The 12,988-nt window shown below is 43.2% G+C and overlaps 1 non-coding gene across 1 annotated transcript; it reads right to left on the bottom strand.

Moving 5' to 3' along the window:
- Positions 1–2,395: 2,395 nt before the first annotated feature.
- On the bottom strand, positions 2,396–2,469 carry trnam-cau (transfer RNA methionine (anticodon CAU)). Its single transcript has one exon. It is a non-coding gene; the product is annotated as a tRNA-Met (tRNA).
- Positions 2,470–12,988: the final 10,519 nt, after the last annotated feature.

The following is a 12,988-nucleotide window of genomic DNA, read 5'->3' as shown; positions in this document are numbered from 1 at the left end:
TCCTTTGCGACTTCTTCGACCTCACTAATCGTCCAGCCCGCTTTCGACGCCTCCTTCGCCGTTTCCTCCGCAAGCACATACACCCAGGCAGGTGGCAGACTTGCGTCAGCGTGACCGGCGCAGCATGAGAAGGGAGCCACCAGTTGACACTGGGATCGCGTATCAAACAGTCAGTTAACTCCGTTCATAAATTTAAAAGAGCCAAGCGATCATAGACCAGAACACAGCAAACCGTGCGAGAAATAAAGCCAATGATAAAGATAAAAAATAGCGTTAACATAGATAAGTCACGTTGGCCATGACTGCAAGCCGGTAAACAACCTGGCGCCATCATGTCCAGCTATGGAATCATGTCACCTGTTCTGGAATAGGTGCTCCACAGGTGCTGATTACTCAGGTAACCACCTGGGTAAGAGGAAGCTTGCTGATCGATGGGAGGGACATATTTTCATGGCAATGGGGATGAATGATAAAATCCATACGTTTCGAATCAGAAACTGTGACACAGGTGCTGAGAAAGTTGTTCATAAGAATTTGATAATGCCAGTGAAATTCTTGCCTCTTCAAGATGAGACTTGTGAAGTGGACTCTTGTGAAGGTGTTATCTCCAGTGGATCAAGTCAATCTGTGAATGATGAGGTTGAGCCAGTTTTGCTTGCGACAACTCCGGATGACAGAACTGTGACATGGGTTTCAGAACTTCCAGCATCTGAAGAAATGAGTGTGGCTGAAGATGATTCTGTTCAGGTGACTGTAGATGAGCAACATTCTGTGACTGCATCACCTACCAAAATAAGCGTAAAGGAGCAAGATTTTGCTGAACCTGAACATGATTCCTTGAGTGGTGTAAATCATATTGCTGGTGGTGATAATGTGAATGTTGCTGACACAGATTTGCGTACTGCTTTTGGTGTAGCAAATTCTTTGACTACGGACGAGTTATCACAAGGTAGTGCAAACTTTACATCAGAACCAGATGTGGGATGGTGGTTAAGCCAGTCATTAGACTGATTCAAAATATGCATCAGAAGGTTTTGTCAGGTTTGTAAAAAAGGTTTTGTATTTTGTTTTTTTTCCCGTTTGATCTACTATCAAGGGGTGTTATTTTTGTGAATTTATTATGGAATATTCTTTATTAATGTCTATACCTGAGACATATTAAAGAGTAGATGCTGATTTTGATTGATGCACTGTAACACATTGTGAAACTGAAGTATGTAATGTTGTATGTAAATGATTTCACTGAAACCATGTAACAGGCATGTTATTCCTATGAATGTTTAGGGGACTTGCAACCCTCTATCATTACTAATTCTAAAAAGAATAGTCCTGTGATTGGAAGATTCAGTGTTTCATGTCAATATGCAGTATTGTATTTGGTGTTATGGTTCTGAGATGTAATTATTTTATTTTGAAGTATTTGTTCTATTAATAGTAATTTAGTATCAAACATTTCTTTCTTGAGTGACTTTCTAGTAGCATCTTGCTCTTTTGTTTTTTTAAATTTATTTTGTCATGTACAAGTGGACGTCAGCAGGGGAGAATGTAACGAGCATATAATTGAATATTATGATTTAGTGATTCCACTTGTCATGACCATATATAGACTTCCTCTTATTCTGTGGACTCTACGTAGACTAAGGGGAGTCTGCGCACTCTGCTGCTTCCCAGTTTGCGTGAACTCTCATAGAGGTAGGTCGCATGTGAAGGATGGTCAAGTAGTTAATTATATTTTTAATTTAATGAATAACTCTCTGGGTAACTCTTTGTTTAAGACAATGAGTTTATGGTAATGTATTTTGTTATGTTATTATTTTTTGCTTTAAATCAGTTTTTATTTATTTTTTTATGCACATTCTTTTTGTTTCTCACAGAGACTGATGTAAGTGCTGCAGAGGCACTCAAAGTTTGTTCATGTGTTTGAACAGGTATTTTATTTTTGTGTTTATTTTGTATGTGCTGCTGCCCAGTTTGCGTGAACTCTCATAGAGAGAGTGATGTAAGTGCAGCAGAGGCACTCAAAGTTTGTTCATGTGTTTGAAGAGGCATTAAAAGAAGACAAAAGACAACAATTTCTGAGTCTGAAGTTTATTTTATATGACAACAACACAATGCAGATTACAAAACAGATAACAAAGCTACAGAGGCACTACTTGACTTTCCCTAAAACTCAACTGTGTGTAGTAGATGCCAGCTTTTAGCGTGGACATTTTTTTTTACCCTGAATGGGAATCAAAGCCAGATTGCAGCAGTGAGAGCACAGAATCCTAACAGTTAGACCACCAGGGAGGGCCTGATACATTTCAGCCCTCCAGAGGATCCGAAGATGCTTGGAAAAAATGCTGTGTTGTGAGAAAAAAAGTGTCTCCTTTGTCCAAACTAAAAAGCTTCACTCTGCCCCATGTGAGGCTCGAACTCACGACCTTCAGATTATGAGACTGACGTGCTGCCTAACTGCGTCAACGAGGCATGTTGCAGAAACCTGTTTAGCAGTGAAACCTTTAGCTTATAGCTCACTGTCCTTCAGTTTGGCTCGAAAGGGGCAAATTATTTCATTCTTATGTGCCAGGTTGGCTGAGCGGTCTAAGACTGCTGCATTGTGGTTGTCACAATTTCTCCTTTCCAGGTAAAGGCAATGTGCAGCAATTATCCTGGAGCCCCGAAAAGTGAAGTAGTTGTCATTCTTTCCACACTTTTCATGACACTCAGGAAAGTGGCACATTTCAAACATTCCACATCAATGGGCACCCCTCCACTCTGGAAGCAGCAAATTAGTTTATGGTGGGCCAGTGGTGCAATGTACAACACGTCTGACTACTGATCAGAAGATTCTATGTTCGATTCCAGGTTGGTTTAGCAGGATCAATATTTTATCAGTCATTTCACTAGATATGACCAATCTAGTATAACCGGTAGCTGGGTAAATTATCAAAATGCACCATAGTAGCCCATACCCCACTGTCACTCAGAAGGTAGAGAGGAGTACTCTAGACAGTCCACTGTTTGTCCATAGGATGCTGTTTTGATTATGTCTAGAAGGAACTTGTTGTTTACCTCGTGGAGGCACTAATTGCCTTTCCCTCAAACTCAACTGTGTGTCGAAGATGCCAGTATTTAGCGTGGACATTTTTTTCCCCTGAATGGAAATCAAAGCCAGATTGTAGCAGTGAGAGCACAGCATCCTAACAGTTAGACCACCAGGGAGGGCCTGATACATTTCAGCCCTACAGAGGATCCGAAGATGCTTGGAAAAAATGCTTTGTTGTGAGAAAAAAAGTGTCTCCTTTGTCCAAACTAAAAAGCTTCACTCTGCCCCATGTGAGGCTCAAACTCACGACCTTCAGATTATGAGACTGACACACTGCCTAACTGCGCCAACGAGGACATCACAAAAACTTGTTGAGCAGTGAAACCTTTAGCTTATAGCTCACGGTCCTTCAGTATGGCTCGAAAGGGGCATATTATTTCATTCTTATGTGCCAGGTTGGCTGAGCGGTCTAAGACTGCTGCATTGTGGTTGTCACAATTTCTCCTTTCCAGGTAAAGGCAATGTGCGGCAATTATGTAGTTAAGTAGTTATCATTCTTTCCACACTTTTCATGACACTCAGGAGAGTGGCACATTTCAAACACACCACATCAGTGGGCACCCTTCAACTCTGGAAGCAGCAAATTAGTTTGTGGTGCAATGGACAACACGTCTGACTACGGATCAGAAGATTCTAGGTTTGATTCCTGGTTGGTTCAGCAAGATCACTATTTTGTCAGTCATGGCACTAGATATGACCAATCTAGTATAACTGGTAGCTGGGTAAATTAGGAACACGCACCATAGTAGCCCATGCCCCACTGTAACTCAGAAGGTAGAGTGGAGCACTCTAGACAGTCCACTGTTTGTCCTCAGGATGCTGTTTTGATTATGTCTGGAAGGAACGTGTTTTTAGCCTTGTGAAGGCACTACATGCCTTTCCCTCATACTCAACTGTGTGTCATAGATGCCAGCTTTTAGCGTGGACATTTTTTTAGAGCTACTCACCTGAATCCAGATTGATTCAAGCTCAACAAAGATCTCAACAAAGAATGAACTTTTCTGACTGAGTTCCAGACGGAATCTTGAAACTTCAAGCTCAACAAAGATCTCAACAAAGAATTAACTTTTCTGACTGAGTTCCAGACGGTATCTTTCCGTACATCCAACAATTTGGTGAGTGCCACTCTATCCAAAAGAACCTTTAAGACCAGTACAAATGTGTTATCCTCTGCGCCGTCAGAGAAGAGTTAACAGACAGCTGTTGGGTTTGGTTAACTAAGTTTTCTGTTAGAGATGAAAGTTATCCTCTGCCCAGGCAGGGAAGATTAGCATTACGTGTTAATATTGGTTAATCCTCTGTTCACAGAGAAGGAGTAGCATTACGTGCTAGTTAATTTGTTTATCCTCTGTTCACAGAGAAGGTTAGCATTACGTGCTAATATTTTGGTTTATCCTCTGTTCAGGCAGGGAAGATTAGCGTAAAGTGCTGGTCATTTGTGTTATCCTTTGCTCTGCCAAGGAAGGTTAACAATAGTTGATCTGTGTTAACAAGTGTACCCTCTGTTGATCAGAGAAGTTTTAGTGTTTTTGATTGTGTGGTAACAAAGAAACTCACAAAAGGTTTAGAAAAAATGATCCCCACAACTGAAAAAGTTGGCCTTGCGACTCCTTTGTGGTCAGATAGCGAATTCAAATCACTGTTAGGAGTACAAATGAACCTAAAAGTCACTGAGAAAATTAGACAAGAACTAACTCAGAAATATGAGATTCATCCAGACAAGACTTGGTCGGTAGAAAAAGGTACTAGGAGCAAGTTTTCGCAAGAACAATGTGAAAGGCATTATCTGCTGCCACAGAGAATTCGGTTTAGCACTAGCTACACAACAGTCTTAGCGTAACTCAGAGCTAGAGAAAGAGAACAAAGAGCTACGTGCTAGAGTTTCCTCTTTGACCAAGAAATTGAACCGCAACAAAGCCATAGAAAAAAACTGATGTAGAAGAAGTTAGTCAGCCGGATAACATTTACCCTGACTTACAAGCATTCTTTGAAACAGATGTAGCTCTCCAATCAGTAACTGATGTGCCTGTAGGTTCAGTCAATGTGTGTGGTGCTAGGAAAAGATCTCAGGGAATTGAGGGAACTGAAAGTGTTTCTACCAACTCTTCTGTTGTCCAAATACAAACTGTCGCCAAAGCGCTTGGACCTAAAGATATAGAGAGACTATCCCAAGCTTACCATTGGCACGCACACAGTTCTCTGAATTTAGGAAAGCATTGATCAGCAAAATGTGTCTATATGACATGTCGTTAACAGAAGTCACACAGTTAATGTCACAAATTTTAACTGAATCTGAATTCATCAGTTTTGAATCTGCAGTGACTTCTGAACTACAGCATGCCAGTAGAAGCGATATGAGAGACGGTGTTTTGAAAATCCTAAAGAATATCCTAGGACCCAAAATAGATTGGTCTAGAATTACTAGCTGTGTACAAAAGAAAGAAGAAACTGTGAGTGAATATACTGAGAGGTTTTGTCAGTCAGCCGTAACTTACAGTGGAATAGTGGATGATTCTGAAAGTGTGCTCGATGACAAAGGACCACTAATTTATATCTGGTCAGATGGCCTTGTAGCCGAATACAAAAAGCTTTGCCATTCCTAGATCTAACTTGGTCTAACAGAACTATCAGCAGTAATTTAGACAGGTTGGCTGCATGGGAAAGAGATGCTGATGTTAAAGCCAAAGTGAGAGTAGCAGCAGCAGCTACATTTAGCACAGCAAAACAAGAAAACCGGTGGTCTAAAAAAGAAGGTAAATGCCACTATTGTGGAAAATTAGGACATTGGGAGAAAGAGTGTAGGAAGAAGTTGCAAGATACAAAAAGAAATGCTATGCATAATTCTGCTCCTTCTCAGCCTGTTTACAACCCTGAAGCAGTTCCGCAAGTGTCCACTGAAACTTTAGGACAGCTCGTTCAGGCTCTTCTAAGAGCACAAAAAGACCAGGAAAAAAACTAATTGTTGGGGCAGTGAGTAGCTACCTTTCCCCTGTGATCCACCATAATGACAAAATAATTGTTGTGAAGGGTGGCATTGATTTTTTGCTTGATACAGGTGCAGAAATTACAGTAATTCCTACAAAATTGGCTAAAGGAATGGTGTTAGGACAGACTGTAAACGTAAGATGCCCTCACGCAGTGTCCGCACTAATGAATCAAGCAAAAGTCACTTCTGTCAATTCCTCTCGTTGGGGAAATTGGTTAGCAACTCTCACAGCCCCGAACATTGTTTTACAGCGTGCACCAGTCACGAACCCATCCTCATGTATGATGTCTGCAATGACTGAAGTTTTGTTAGAGGATGAAGGAGAAATGACACACGATTGTGTTAAGTGGCATGGACCACATCAAGTGATGTTGATTACAGCAGCTGCAGTAGTGTGTCAGGGAAGGAAAACTTGGACTCATGTGTCACACTGTAAAGTTGTTCCCCCACCTACAGGGATAGGATAGGACACGGACCAGTGAGGAGCCCAGGGAAGAACCGAATGCACCATGCGTCGGGGGCCCACCCTGCGGTGAAGACTCCCTCATCGACCTCCCCCATCCACTAGTCCATCCTTACCTCACTGTTCTTTAGGTGTCACAGGAATTGAGAAATAGGGAAAGAAGGAACAACAATAGCAGACTCGGAAAAGGTTACAACCATAGTGTTTGTACAAATACTGCTCTACTGTCTTTTGTTTTCTTTCTTCCTCTGTGCAGGTACCACTTGATGGCTGTCCCGAGACCCATTCGCACCGACCTCCTCACCTGCGTATGAAGCCACAACCTTCCAGAAAACAACTAGACCCACTGCCGAGCCAACTATTACAAAAGAAAATAAAAAAATACACAACACAGAGACTCGCATACAGGAACCTTCAGTCATCCATCAACATGATCAAGATTGTCGTACTAATAACCATCCAACAAGACATTCTTGAGCTTTCAGCAAAATTACACCAGATGACTGAAGAGAATTATTCATGGTTCGGAAACTTGTTAGGTAAACCCTTGCTGTGGATCAAGGAAATAGCAATTCTGCTGTTGTTTCTTCTACTGGCGTACTATCTATGCATCTACAGTATCAAGTGTTTCATTCAACAAATGAATCACGCCCATCACGAAAAAATGACAGTTCCAAATAGAAAAGACTATTACCCGTAAGAACTTCACGGACCCTAATTGCATGTTTGTTTCGGTGTCAGCATGCAATTACAGAAAATCAACACAGAGCATGTGCTACCCAGATAGCAAAAAATATCCGCACGGCTTCTTTTTGCCGCCATCCCTAAGCTGTCGGCTATAGGTGCATCCCACTGGCGGGGATGAAACGTTTGCCGCCGAATTCGTCACTCCCATTTCTTGCGAGATGCCGCACGCGAAAAGGCGGTTGCCTCGGGCTGATCGACCGTGGGCGGCTGGCAGCAAGCCGCTTTGAAATACAAGGATTTCTACTCTCAAAATCGACCAGCCATTTTGGCTATTATTATTTTTTGCTCCAAAGCCATTAGGGTTTATAACAGAGGCTTGACTCTTGATTCCATGATAAGGTAAGGTTTAGGAAATGACATTTAAATTACTTTGAAACTCTGAAGCGATTATACAGTAATATATGTAAAATATGAGTTGGCGGCAAGATGGCGGCGCGGTAGCATGCAGCGGCCACTCCGGATCCACAATGGTGCTATTTTTGTTAAAAAAGCCCGACTTTTGCAACACATGGACATCGGAGCAACCAGTGTTCGTGTCTACCATCGCCAGACACTACTCAAATATAAGACTCATGCAAAAACCAAGCTGCATGATGACCTGCAGGAGGCGCTACGCATACTCGGCTTGCTGCGGAGACCAGGCCTCCAGCCCTCGGCGTCGCCTGATGCCGGTGGCCGGGGGAGAGGACGTCGTAAGCGGTGTGCGAGAGCGAAGCGTGAAAGAGGGCGGGGTCCATGCTAGGCTAAAAACAAACCCTAGCCGGCCGGCTCTCCCATCTATCCTGCTCTCAAATGTTTGCTCCCTGGACAATAAACTGGACTATATCCGACTCCAGCAGGCTACGCAGCGTGAGTTTAGAGACTGCTGCGTCTTTGTTTTCACGGAGACGTGGCTCAGCGACAGAGTTCCGGATGCCGCCATTCAGCTAGACGGGCTCGCCTCGTTTCGTGCCGACAGAAATACAGCTCTCTGCGGTAAGACTCGCGGTGGTGGCTTGTGTGTTTACATCAACACGGAATGGTGCAAGAACTCTATGCTAGTCTCTAGTTACTGTTCATCGCTGTTCATGGAGCTTGTGACTGTTAGATGCAGACCTTTTTATCTACCACGGGAATTCACCACTGTTTGCATAACCGAGTTTACATTCCCCAGCGCTAATGCTAAGGAAGCGCTCTGTGAAATGTATGGGGCTATGAGCTGAACTGCAGAACGCTCACCCCGACGGACTGTTTATTGTCGCCGGAGATTTCAACCATGCAAATCTCAAGACAGTGCTCCCTAAATTCCATCAGTATGTGGACTTTGCAACGAGAGGGGCTGAACGCGCTTGATCTTGTTTACACAAACATCCCAGGCGCTGCACGGGCGGAGCCCCGCCCACACCTCGGCTACTCAGACCACATCTCTGTTATGTTAATTCCAGCATACAGACCGCTCGTCAGACGCACAAAACCGCTTCAGAAGCAGGTGAAAACCTGGCCAGCAGGAGCCATCTCTGCTCTTCAGGACTGTTTTGAGTGTACTGACTGGCACATGTTCAGGGAGGCTGCAACATATGGCGATTCTACCAACTTGGAGGAATACACAGCATCAGTGACCAGCTACATCAGCAAGTGCATTGATGATGTCACTTTCTCCAAGACCATCACCACACGCTCCAACCAGAAGCCGTGGATGACTGCGGAGGTGCGCACGCTGCTGAGGTCCCGAGACTCCGCCTTCAGAGCAGGCGATAAGGCAGCCCTAAGAACAGCTAGGGCCAAACTGTCACGGGCAATCAGAGAGGCAAAGCGCGCGACACGCCCAGAGAATCCACAGTCACTTCCAGGACAGCGGTGACACGCGGCGCATGTGGCAGGGCATCCAGGCCATCACCAACTACAGGACAACATCAGTTGCCTGTGACAAAGATGCCTCCCTTCCAGATGCGCTGAACGACTTCTACGCTCGGTTTGAAGTGCAGAACGACGTGATGGCGAGGAAGTCCACCCCTCCTCCCAACGACCAGGTGCTCTGTCTTACCAAGGCAGATGTGAGGAAAACTCTACGTAGAGTCAACCCACGGAAGGCTGCTGGACCAGACAACATTCCTGGCAGAGTGCTCAGAGGATGTGCAGACCAGCTAGCAGATGTTCTTACCGACATCTTCAACATCTCTCTGAGCAGCGCCGTTGTTCCAACGTGCTTCAAGGCCACCACCATCATCCCCATGCCAAAGAAGTCTTCAGTGTCCTGCCTCAACGACTACCGTCCCGTCGCACTTACATCCATCATCATGAAGTGCTTCGAGAGGCTCGTCATGAGGCAGATTAAGACCCAGCTGCCCCCTCACTAGACCCACTGCAGTTTGCGTGATCGTTCAAACCGTTCAACGGACGATGCCATCACCACAACCCTCCATCTGGCCCTCCCCCACCTAGACAATAAGGACTCATACGTTCGAATGCTGTTCATAGATTTCAGCTCAGCATTCAACACAATCATTCCCCAGCACCTGATTGGAAAGCTGAACCTGCTGGGCCTGGACACCTCCCTCTGCAACTGGATCCTGGACTTCCTGACTGGGAGACCTCAGTCAGTCCGGATCGGGAACAGCATCTCCACCACCACCACACTGAGCACTGGGGCCCCCCAGGGCTGTGTGCTTAGTCCACTGCTGTTCACTCTGCTGACTGACGACTGTGCAGCAATGCACAGCTCGAATCACATCATCAAGTTCGCCGATGACACGACCGTGGTGGGTCTAATCAGCAAGAACAACGAGTCAGCATACAGAGAGGAGGTGCAGCGGCTGACGAACTGGTGTAGAGCCAACAACCTGTCCCTGAATGTCAACAAAACAAAAGAGATGGTTGTTGACTTTAGGAGAGCACAAGGTGAACACACTCCGCTGAACATCGACGGCTCCTCTGTGGAGATCGTCAAGAGCACCAAATTCCTTGGTGTTCACCTGGCGGAGAACCTCACCTGGTCCCTCAACACCAGCTCTATCACCAAGAAAGCCCAGCAGCGTCTCTACTTTCTTTGAAGTCTGAGGAAAGCACATCTCCCAACCCCCATCCTCACTACATTCTATAGAGGGACTATTGAGAGCATCCTGAGCAGCTGCATCACTGCCTGGTTTGGGACTTGCACCGTTTCGGACCGCAAAGCCCTGCAGAGGATAGTGAGGACAGCTGAGAAGATCATTGGGGTCTCTCTTCCCTCCATCAAAGACATTTACAAAAAACACTGTATCCACAAAGCAACCAGCATTGTGGACTGACCCCACACACCCCTCACACAAACTCTTTACCCTCCTCCCGTCTGGCAAGAGGTACCGAAGCATTCGGGCCCTCACGGCCAGACTGTGTAACAGCTTCTTCCCCAAGCCATCAGACTTCTCAATACTCAGAGACTGGTTTGACACACACGTGTCCTGAGTTGCACTTTAATTACTGTCACTTTATAACTGTCTGCTACCTCAATAACTGCTATGTGCATAGAACATTATCTCATAGTATGTTATGTTTACATTTTTAGAAACTGTCATCTTTTTGCACTACTGAGTACTGGTCGGCGCTGCACTGTCTATTGTCCTGTTCATTGTCAGTAATTTGTTGTACTGTCCTGTACTTTTTGCACATGTTTGCACGTGCACTTTATATAGGTATATATAGGTAGTTTATATAGGTATTTTATTTCGTTGTGTAGTCTCATGTGGTCCTATGTTGGTCCTTTGTTGTTTTTATGTAGCACCATGGTCCTGGAGGAACGTTGTCTCGTTTTGCTGTGTACTGTACTAACTGTATATGGTTGAAACGACAATAAAAACCACTTGACTTGACTTGATATATTGAATTATTTTATGCACTTGAAAATTGTTTACATTTCTTTGATTGCTGCGCATTTGAGACATGCACCAATAAACCAAAAATAATTCCTTTTGTAAAACTTACTTGGCAATAAATATCTTTATGATTCTGATTAGGTTTTAAAATAGATATTTAATTCATGGTATGAACAATTTAGCAGAATAAATTGATGAAGTTAGACTTTTCACGAATGCCTGACTATTAGTGAACAGTGAAAGACATCTGCAACATGGCCAAAATCTCGGGTATACTTAAATTTTTTTTATTAATTTGCAACCATGTTGATATCTGTCATAAACATGAAAATCCCTGTTTTGACGTGAAGGATAAACTCAATGAAAAAGCGAAATTATCCTCTTTTTGCGCAGAAATTTCGTTTATGTCTACATTTTTTCCAACATCGATTTCTTTTTGTTATTTTACCTTTTACAGGTTTTGCAATTATGACCTGTACCAATGTTTAAGAAAGTGTTAAAGTCCCTGTAAAGGCAATAAAAAAAAATCTAAACGCATTATAAATGTTAAAAATGTATTGCTAAAACACATTACAAAGACTGAACTGTGAAGTTCCGCTGTCGCCATATCTGTTTCCGGTTTAATTGCGCGTCGCCCAAAATGTCTGTTTTTACTCGATGTCTCCAGAATCTTCCGAAAATACGGCGTCAGCGATGTTCATCGCATTGTTGATGCCTGGTCCCCTGCTCCGACAAGCAAGAGGGACAAGGGCTTTAAACTCTACATATCGAGTTATCTGCACAACTACAAGGGTAAGTATTTTAATCTAATGTGGTGTGCCGGCAGATAGCGGCTAAGCTAGTTCGATCACGTGTTCATTTTTTATGTAAGGTTAGTATAGAAGCTTGTTTTTCTTAGTTTTAAAGCAGACTGTTTGTTAATTTTTGTGATAATTGTATTATAAATTATATTAACTTGCTCTCCTCTCAGTTTCTAATAAAGATCAGGGCACAGGTGAAGTCACTGTCAGGGCATTGTGCTACAGGTCCATGAGGAAAACAGATAAACCTCACAGTTTGAGTGTATGGTGAAGCTAGAATTGATAAGACCGCAGTTACAGGCTTGTTACTTTAATAGCCCGATGTTCCTGGGGACTCGGCTAAGGTTATTCATGTTTAATGTAACTCAAATCAAATGAAAACAGTTATTGTAGGCAGGTAAGTTTCCCTAACTGGTCCCCTCTGTGTAAAATGCGTTCTTAATCAAGTTTTCAACTCAGTCATTCGTTTAAGATGCAATCTTGTGTTATAAGTATTAGGATATCATGATTATACAGTGAGCAAGCTATATAAATAAGTATTTAATATAATAAAAGTGTAGAGCAACAACCGAGGGTGTAAGGTAAAGGCTGAAATATTGTAGATTTATTACAATATGTTGCATGTTTGAATTAAAATACCTGTGGATATGCAGGAGCACACACTCTACAAAGGCCTGACTGGAGATTTGCCTGATCTATCCGGTCCTTCAGGTGAGTAGGGATACAACAATAGCAAATTTCACTGTACAGTATGATATATCAACCAAAATCTGTATACCAATATTTCAATATTTTCTTTTTCCTCCCTTTTACAAACAAATATTCTGCTTCAAAGAAAAAAAATGAAATTGATGTTATCATAAGGGTTCTTCATTATGAACTTGTATGCCATGCATAACATACTGTGGATAGAAATTATAGGGAAAGTTACTGGTATGATAATTGTGGTTATATTATATTACTATTATATTTAGTGTATTGCTAATCAATATATTGTTACTTCCCAGGTGACAGCGGCTCACTTCAAGAGCAGGTGAAGCAAGTTGGGACAATGTTGAAGACATTTGCTCGCAC

This window comes from Xyrauchen texanus, chromosome 45 (assembly GCF_025860055.1).
Source record: "Xyrauchen texanus isolate HMW12.3.18 chromosome 45, RBS_HiC_50CHRs, whole genome shotgun sequence".
In the NCBI taxonomy this organism is placed as follows: Eukaryota; Metazoa; Chordata; class Actinopteri; order Cypriniformes; family Catostomidae; genus Xyrauchen; species Xyrauchen texanus.
Note: the sequence above shows the minus strand (reverse complement) of the source record. Positions and strands in the feature narration are given on the sequence as shown.